Here is a 10,433-nt window from a genome sequence, read left to right as displayed (position 1 = left end):
TGTTTTCTCATTTCGCTGTCCTCCTTAGTGGAAGGCACTAACACACAAGGAAAGGACAACGGTGCTTAGAAGCGTCTTGGGATGTAGCAAACAACTCCTTACATTTTATTCTTCTTAAGTTTTGGTTCTTCTTATTCACCTCTTAAAGGGCGATTTCCCCAATTTTTAACTTTCTTTCTATTGCTTTAGTTTAGGGTGTAAATGTACATTAACGCTTTTAAACTTCCCTGTATCAAATTATTTCTCAGCTTCTTGCTGAAAAACTCCTCCAGATGACATCACCCGGAGGAGTTTTTTAACATTAGGTGTTCAGAGGATGTCATCTAGAGGAGCCCTAGAAAAGAAGGTTGACCATAATACGAACTCCATAGTGTGAGCAACGAGATGACATAATCTGAACTGAAAGTTCCTCCAAGTGATGTGTTCTGGAGCCATTTTTCAGCTACACTTAGAGACATATTTTAAAATAGGAAAGTCAAAGGGATGTTTAATGGCATTTATTTACATGTACTACCCAAACTAGAACCAGAAGAAGCAAATTCAAAAATCGGTGAAGGCGTCTTTTAATATAATGCACTCAGTACGACTCCACTACCCACTATGACCTTAATAATAAACACATAGTAGAATCATCAATTGTCTGACAGATTCAATTTTGAATTTTGAAACTTGAATTTTTACTCTTGTTAAAGTAGAATTCATGGCAGAGCTGCTGTAATAGATTGCATAGATGTTACAGATGTATTTAATGTTGTGGCTTGTGACCTAACTACTAGTGATGTGTGAGGGTTGGAAAATTGCTAATTATTATTTGCCATTCTGGGTGTTATGGCAGCAGCTTTAAAAGCACAAGTTCTCATCTCATTTTTGATCAGCCAAAAAGGACACAAGTTGCACCACTCTTTAGACCTCTGTACTGGTTTCCAGTAGCTCCCCACTTCATGTTCAAAGCTCTGATTCTTGCCTAAAGAGTGGTCAGTAGCTCCTACCTACCTCAACACCCTTATTCAGGGCTACAATCCCTCAAATCCTCTGTACTTTTCCAACAAACAATCTCTCTTGGCGTCTGTCCTTGGAACTCTCTCCAAATCAAAATGTCTTCCCAAGCACACAAAGTGTCTCTTTCAATCACAGGTGTCTAATGAGGGCCGGAAGTAAAGTTAGAAAAATACCATTTAACAAGCAATAAAAGCAGTTACTACAGTAAGTGGATGCAAAATGGGTTTTATCGAAAGCCAACATAAAGGAACAATTGTTTGGTGCCATGAACGACCTGTTAGAGGATGGCTCTTCAAAGAAATATATTTGTCAATAGATTGTTCCTTCATAGAACCATCAAAATGTTATTCTTGAGTGTGACTACTGCAGAAGTGGTTACCCCTAAAACCCAAATGCTTTATTAAAAATAATTTTGTAAATGGTTTATAAGGAACTGTACAGAAAAGGTGCATGAACATTTGTTACTGTTAAAGAAAAGTTTATTTTAAAATCAAAAATATTTAAAACCAGTAATAAACAAAATTATCACAACATAAAGCTCAACAGTTAACAGTACAGATTGTATTATAACAACAGGATAAATACATAGTAAACTAAAACAGAAACTTATTTTTTTACAGTATACTTGAATACACTTATCATCAACATGCAGAGACAGTACTTCTTGCAAGTTTTATCTTGTATTGCAGAACTTTACTGTTTGACTGCAAAATTAACAAAAAAACAAACAAAAACAAAAACAAATCAATAATGATGATAATAAATTTCCTTAAAACAAACACAAACAAAAACCTTGTCTGGCTTTGAGGTTCACACATTTTAGGAGAACAGACACCAGAGGGTGCTTTCCTCTAGTCTACAAACTCTGGGATGTGGATTTTCTGCAGTGATTTTATTGCACCTTAATCACAATGTGATTACAGCAGCTCGTTATTCTGTTATTCTGCTCATTAAAAAAATTGGCATGTGCATAACTGGAGTTACAGGAGCTCACTGTTTGTATGCCTTAAATATGGACTTGTATTCCGGACATAGGGCGCATGGACAGCTATTAGTTTGGAGTTCGTGCCCCAGCCTTTTGGTGTGGGACTTGCATGTTCTCCCTGTGCTTGCATGCGTTTCCTCCGGTTACTCTGGTTTCCTCTCACAGTCCAAAAACATGTACAGTCATGGCCAAAGATACCAGCACCCTTGCATTTCTGTAAGAAAATTGTTGCAGTTGCAAATGTTTTGGTATTCAGGTTTATTAACAACACAAAAAAAACATAGAAAAGTCAAATCTGATACAATTACACACAGAACCCAAACAATGCATTGGACAAAATTATTGGCACATACGGATTCTTGTCACCCAACTTAACATTTGGTATCACCTCCTTTGGAAAACATTACTGAAATCCATCACCTCCTGTAACCATGATTGAGTTTCTTACACCTCTCTACCTGAATTCTGGACCACTCTTTTGCAAACTGCACCAGGTCATTCAGATTTGAAGGACGCCTTCTCCCAACTGCTGTTTTGAGTTCTGTCCACAGGTATTCTATGGGATTCAGCTCTGGACTCATTGCTGGCCATTTCAGAACTCTCAGCACTTTGATTGTAACCATGTCTGAGTGCTTCTTGAAGTGTGTTTTGGGTGATTGTCCTGATGGAAGACCCATGAGCTCTGGTAGAGATGCAGCTTTCTGACACTGGACACTACATTGCTCCACAAAATTCTTTGGTAATCATCAGATTTCATGATACTGTTCACACAGTCAAGGCATCCAGTGCCAGAAGCAGCAAAGCAAACCCAAAATATATTTGAGCCTCCCCCATGTTTGACTGTAGGGACTGTGTTCTTTTCTTTAAAAGTCTCATTTCTTTTTAAAGTACATGTATAAAATTCACCCCACAGAACATTCCCCCAGAAAGATTGTAGTTTTGTCACTTAAGTTTTGGCAAACTCCAGTCTTCCTTTTTATGCCTTTGTTCACCAGTGGTGTCCTCCTGGGTTTGCTACCAAAGCCTCCCATTTCATTCAGATGGCGACGGATAGTGTGAGCTGACACTGTTGTACCCTGTGTCTGCAGATCAGCTTAAATTTAGCTACAGTGGTAGCTACAGTGCTATGGGCTGTTATCCTCTTGATGATATTGCGCACAGTGGACACAGGAACATTAAGATCTTGGAGCCTTGAGATTGTCTATGTTTTTCCACAATTTTTTCTCAAATCCACAGACACCTCTTTCTTTTCTTCATGCTCAGTGTGATACACAACACAAAGGTTGAACCAACGTTTCTCAATTTTCACTGGTTGCAAGTGAGATTACCACACCTGTTACTTGCCACAGGTGTGTCTAAATACAAATTACAGGAGCGTCACATGCTTGAAAAGCAATTATTTCTTAAAATTTTGACAAGGTGCCAATAATTTTGTCCAGTCCATTTTAGAGTTCTGTGTACATTTTTATCAAGTTTGACTTCTCTGTTTTTTTTTGTATTGTTTCAGTGCAAACAACAACAATAAGCACGTGAATACCAAAACATTTGCAATTGGAGCAATTTTCTGAGAGAATGCAAGGGTGCCAATATTTTTGGCCATGATGTGCATCTAAAATTGCCTTTTGACTCTAAATTGCCTGTGGGTGTGAATGTGAGTGTGAATGGTTGTGTATCACACAGTGTATCACAGGTTGCTTTGTATGGGGCCGTGTAGCTGCAGAGTGACCATACTGACCCTTCATGACATTATTAAGACAAGACAATCTTAATGTTGGGCTGGTCTAATTACTAAGGATAGCATTTATAATTACTCTATTCGTGGACTATATCTCAGAAATTTGACATAATTAGTCCCTCATTAAAGCAGTCAAACATGACTCAGTTGTGTATCACTATGCGGTGGGGAATCCATAGGAAGCAGCAGAGACGTGCAACTAAAGTAGATTTTACGAGTTAACTGTAAATTAGTGCCGGACTTTATAAACTGCTCCTCTGAATTAAGAAAGGGTTAGTGATGGTGTAGGACATCTGTAGGTTGTGTATCAACAGGTGAACCTAGAAATTACATACTTTTTAATGAAGCCTGGTGTAAAGTCAGCCATATGATTCTACAATTGAAGGTACCATTTACCCTCACTCTCTGTGTCCTAGTTGGTAAAAAAACTAAGAATTCATCCCACCACATTGGTACTGAAGTCCACCTGTTCTGAAAGCCTGCTGATTAGAATGTGAGGTTGGATCACATTAAAGCAGATGAAAATTAAAGCAATTAAAATCCAGCATGAGTCCTATTTCCATCCAGATGTTTAAAAAGTAAGTTAAGCAGAGTGACTGTAGCATCTTCCACATCTTCCAGTCCTCTATGCGGGCAAAGTTCATGCTTGGTTTGCTTCAGAATTTCTGATCTGACCAAGTTTTTATTACATCTGAAGTCAGAGCATCCGGCCTAAAATCATTCCGAGTTTTTGGGCATCTGGGTTTAGACCCAGGAACAACAACAGCATCTTCCCAAAGTTTGGGGACAAGCTGTGACTTTAAGGACGCCTTTAAATGAAATGAAAGTCAGGGCTCAGTTCTTGTGTCCAGCGACCACAGATTCTGTCAGGCCTATAACGTTTGTTTACTTTTACTGAGCCCAAGTTTTTTGAGCTCAAAACTTAGTCTTTGAGTTGTTTTGTTACAATCAACAGTATCAAATTGAGTATAACAACAGAGAATTAGCAAATTCAGTATTGGAGTCAAAACAATCTAAAATAACATGAGTGTTGTGTGTCTTTGGATTGTTATTTTGGATTTGTCTTTGGCCTGCTATTCTCTTCATATTGACCAGCCTGAGCCAAGTCATGCAGCCATCTTGCTCTTCAAATTTTTAATCAAAACTGGTTTGTCACTATGTCCAGATCAGAAGCAGTTCTCTCTTTAAAAGCCAGTTTCTTCTTCTTTATTGACCAATAACAGTTTTCTAAAGTCTTATCCTGTGTGGTTGGAAAGGAGACATATTTACAAAAGGTCTTACAACTTTGGTGCATGTGGTGAGATCAACTGCAGTTATCAAAGATGGTGCTGCATCTTGTGAACAAATGTGCCCGTTAGCAGTTGCAGAGCTTCAGCTTGTTTACACACAGACATACCCCTCCTCTTTGAGCTTTGCCCATAACTTCTGTCAGACTCTTTGCAGGAAAAAATTAGATTAAGAACAAATACAAGGAAACAACAAAAGGGGGCGGCTGTAACTCACTTGGTAAAGGCAGTCGTCTACATACCACGGGGTCAGTGTCTGGGCAAGACACTGAACCCCTAACAGCCCATTCCCATCCCCAGGTGTGCAATGCTGGTCCAAGCCCGGTAGAAATTGGGGAGGGTTGCGTCAGGAAGGGCACGGCCCTCATGGGATAAGCTGAAAGGACAAAAAACCAAAGAAACAACAAAACATGCACAAATGATGCAGTGTTTAAAGTGGGTAGTGGAGTCCTACTGGAGTGAATTATAAGAAGAGCTGGTTCTAATGTTTTGGCCACCACATTAATTTTAAATAGCCACTTTGACTTCACTAAGAAACACATAGTTGAATTATCACCTTTCTGACAGTTTCTTCCTAAAAACTGAGACAATATAACTTTGTGAAAGTAGAATTCATGGCAGAGCCACTGTATTGGATTGCATTCTGTGTTGGTTGCTACAGTGTTAGCTGTGTTATTTAGCTTGCCACTCAAACTTCACATTTTGCCAAGGTAGGCTATTGAAGGTTTTGTAAAGTTATTCTAGATGTGTAGCTTCGACTGGCACATAGGAAAAACTGTCTGAAGGTGCATATTTACTTCACGATAAAACTTTGTTGTAACTCTTCCAAGTTTTGTTTGTGGTTGACATACAATTTACCAGAGTTTGTCAAAGTTTTACTGTTGTCGTTCAGTTAAAGTTCGCCTTTGATGTGACAGTAGAAAAGCTAAGCAGAGTTATGTAAACCCCGTAATATTACTGTAAAATGTCTGCGTACATCATTCTTTGGCTTCTGACACCTTTTTTGCTGGTTCAGTAAAAACCACGGTCCATTAAATGAACCACAACTTTGGATAGTTGTGTAAAACTGAATTACACTGAAGGGGGGAGGGGGAATCAAATTGCACCAATTTATGAATCCTGCTCATTGAGCTTTCAATTTCTTTGAATTATTTTGAGTGTAATTTAATAAAAGGAACTTGAATTGAGGTGGCTGAATGTGAATTAATTTGAATTTCATTTAAATAGCTAACAGCTACTTTCTCTCCACGGCCCCTGGGCAGGTACACAAACAACAAACAACAAGCATTTATTCTTTCTTTAAATAGATTTGAATAATGTGTTGTTGAATTAATTTGAATTTACATAAGTGAAAAGGTTTGAATTACTTACATTTGAATTAATTGGATTTCTAATTGTAGACTTTGCTAGCTTGTGTTCCCTCCACAGTCCTTGGGCAGGTACATGCAATACACAAACAACAAGCATTCATTCCTTATTTAAATGAATTTGAATTTAGTCAATTTAAAAGTTTTTTTTTTTTACTATATTTGAATTTATTTTCTGGTAACTCTGTCATATCAGGGTAAAAGAGGGGTAAAATTGAAAGGCAATATGGGGTGGTAGTGCAGTGGTAGTAGGGCTGATATCTCAGTAATAACAAAGTAATGGCTGCAGTTCTGTTAAAACAATATAACTTGTGTTTAATAGGTTAAAATAATAGTGATGTCACAGTAACCAATAAAATAATAACTAGGTAATAATAATAATTGATGCTTTATCTAGGTAATGGGAGGTCAGAAACACACAGAAACACACAATAACTAAAAAAAAAGTTATAATCAGATAGTTACATAGGTCACGTACAAACCAAAAGCCACAGTACTTATTTGAAATTAATGTTTTAAAATAAATGAGTTTGATTTTTTTGAATTTTAATTACATAAATAGCTAATTTTTTATTATTTTATTGAATTTGAATGAAATTACTTTAAATAACCTTGAAATAATATTGTTGACATTATTAATTAATTTCTTTGAATTTTAATTAATTTGAATATACACTGAATTGTTTTCACATTTAAAAAAAAATTTAATGAACTTAATTTAATTTCTTGAATTATATTTCTGGTTGCACACTACAGTTTAGTGAAAGCAGGATAAAAGTGAGGTAATTCTCCAGAAATAATAAAGTAATATAGAATAATAACTATGTAATACCATGGTCGTAGCGGAACCTATATTAAGCTTGTAGGGCCGTAGAATTTATGTAATAACCACATAAAAGGGGGGTAGTAGATCTGTAATGACAAAGTTACAAAATCATTATGTAAAGGAAATTATGTAATGTCAAGAAATTTCCTAAAATAACAACCTGGTAATGGCTTCCTTAAACTCATTGGATTTATCATGGTAACAGGAGGCCAAAAACTAGGGATAAAATTTATAAGGTAATCACCAAAATGTACAGTAATTATCTAAAAACAGACAAAAAACAACCCTTCAGTCCATTAGGAGACAGAGAGACAAGCTCAATAATAAGATTAGATGTTAGAAGCTGAGAAGAAACATGAAGAGATGACAAAAGACAATGACGAGCGAACCCCTTGTACAATATGTAAGTATTTCATGGTATTATGTATTTCATGCAGTGATCAGTTGTTCCTGTTTACCTGATGGTTATAGTTGTAACTCCATCCATGCTTGTGTTCCATTTTTCACTTAGACAGAGGAGAGAGAAGGACAAGGCAACATCACAATTGAACTCTCATGTCTAAGGTACATATCCTTGTAACTGATGTTATTACCAGGAAGTGTAGCTGTGTGTTTATGTTCATGCTTTTAACTAGTACTTTATTGTTTCTGCTTTTTATTAAAGAGAGAAAAACACATAGAGAAAACAGACACAAAGAGATGAGACAGAGACTAAAAGGAGAGAGGAAACAATTTAGCAAGAAATGAAGGGAGACAAGGGACAAAAATGTAAATAATCAACTAAATGTTCAAAATTGACGTGATCCCATAAATAATATTCTCTTAATATGAAATTTTAATTCACTTTGTCTGCACTTTGTTTTAGAGGGAAGACAGAGGATTAGATAAAAAGGGAGAGAAACTAAAGAAGAACTATCAAACAAGAGGAGAGGAGAGGAGGTGGGAGGATGAAGAGCTACAGCCTTAGTGGTATTAAATATGAATGTTCATATTTAATACCACTAAGAAATATAAAGAAAGCACAAGAGGGGCAAACAATTTTTCCTCCTACCTTCCTACCTTACAATGTCGCTTCTCACTCACCTCTTCACTCACAGTAACATTAGCATCGGTGTGAAAAACATGTAAAATGTATTTTCTTTGTGTTTATATTGTTGTTATAGCTGCTGATTAGTTTGGTTAGCTGATAGCTGATAAGTTGGGCCACGTGTAACTTTCTGTAGCTAGGAAGAATTCCCTTTACTCTCAAGTTAAAATAAAATGTTACATCGTCAATTTAACCATTACTCATGAGACCAAAAAAACCTCTCCTGTCTCGGTCAGTGACTTTCTTATTGCCATTGTCTCATAAAGCTGTAATTGGTGAGACGCTGGGCACCAATTGTTGTAGGTTATAATAGTAGTATAATAGTCTTTCCAAAGTAAGACTCACTGTTTGAGAATGCTCTGATCTATTTAAAGCTTTTCAGTTTCAATGCCTTTCTTTTTCACATGGATGATTTACCAACATAGTCACTCACTAAAAGTTGAAGGTGCTAGATACACATGTAAATAATTTAGAATTTGCTTGTGGTATCAACAGAAAAGATACTTGATAATTATCAGTGCTGCTTTATGTTTGTCTGTAAAAACATTTACATCATCATATTATATATTACAGATGATTTTATAAACACTATCAGATGATATGGTGCTCACTGAAGAAGCCTGTTTGGTATGTTACATTCAAAGCGAAACATCTTAGACATAATGACAGTGGCCAATTAGTTGACAACATGGAGCCAAATAGGCTTTTATTACCACTAACATCAAAACACTATAATTAATTATTATTATAATTACTTATACAACCCCAATTCCAAAAAAGTTGGGAGGATGTGTAAAATGTAAATAAAAACTGATGCAATGAGTTGCAAATCTCAATAACCCATATTGTATTCACAATAGAACATAAACATATCAAATGTTGAAACTGAGACATTTTACCATTTCATGGAAAATATTAGCTCATTTTGAATTTGATGGCAGCCACACATTTCAAAAAAGTTCGAAGAGGGTAATGTTTGTTTGAGGGTAATGTTTTGTCCTCGGCCTGAGTTGCTATATTGTTTATGTTGTTTTATGACACGCCAAATGTTTTCTATTGGTGAAAGGTCTGGACTACAGGCAGGCCAGTTCAGCACCCAGACTCTTCTCCTGCAAAACCATGCATTTGTGAAATATGCAGTATGTGGTTTAGCATTTTCTTGCTAAAATGTGCAAGTCCTTCCCTGAAAGAGACGTTGTCTGGATGGGACCATATGTTGCTCTATAACCTCTATGTACTTTTCAGCATTGATGCTGCCTTTTCAGATGTGTAAGCTGCCCACGCCATAGGCACTAATGCTCCCCCATACTATCAGAGATGCAGGCTGTTGGACTGTCTGCTGATAACAAGCTGAATGGCCCTTCTCCTCTTTAGTCTACAGAACAGGGTGTCCGTGGTTTTTGACCCCAGAAAAGTTTTCGATTTTGCCTCAGACCATTTCAAATGAGATTTGGCCCAGAGAACAATGCTTATACAATGCTTCTGCATTGTATTCAAATCTAGCTTCTTCTTTGGATGATACAGCTTTAACTTACATTGTGGATTGCACAGCAAATTGTGTTCACAGACAGTGATTTCTGGAAGTGTTCCTGAACCATGTAGTGATAAGTAGAGAATCATGTCTGTTTTAATGCAGTGCTGCCCAAAGATTACACACACAAAATTTTGACCTTCGGTGTTGTCCCTTGCTCACAGAGATTCCTCCTGAATCTTTTCATGATACTGTAGATGCTGGAAGTATTGCAATTTTAAGTCATAACATTTTTCTGAAATTGTACCACTATGTTTGGCGCAGTTTGACACAGATTGGTGAACCTCTGCTCACCTTACGTCGTCATGTTACTGACCTGTTGCCAATTAACCTAATTAGCAGTTAAATGCTCCTCCATTTATTTTTACTTTTACTTTTCAAGCCTTTGGTTGCACCACTTCCCACTTTTTTGAGAAGTGTGGCTGCCATCAAAGTCAAAATGAGCAAATATTTTCCATGAAGTAGTAAAATTACTCAGTTTTCACATGTGACATATTGTTGTAGATCTTTGTATCTGCATGCATTGCATGGAGAGGAGATGTATTAAAGATAAAGTGAATTTCATGTTTAAATGTTTAAAGGGCATGTTATATTGTTTGCTCGACTTTGACTTTGAC

The sequence above is a fragment of the Channa argus genome, chromosome 24, assembly GCF_033026475.1.
Source record: "Channa argus isolate prfri chromosome 24, Channa argus male v1.0, whole genome shotgun sequence".
In the NCBI taxonomy this organism is placed as follows: Eukaryota; Metazoa; Chordata; class Actinopteri; order Anabantiformes; family Channidae; genus Channa; species Channa argus.
Note: the sequence above shows the minus strand (reverse complement) of the source record.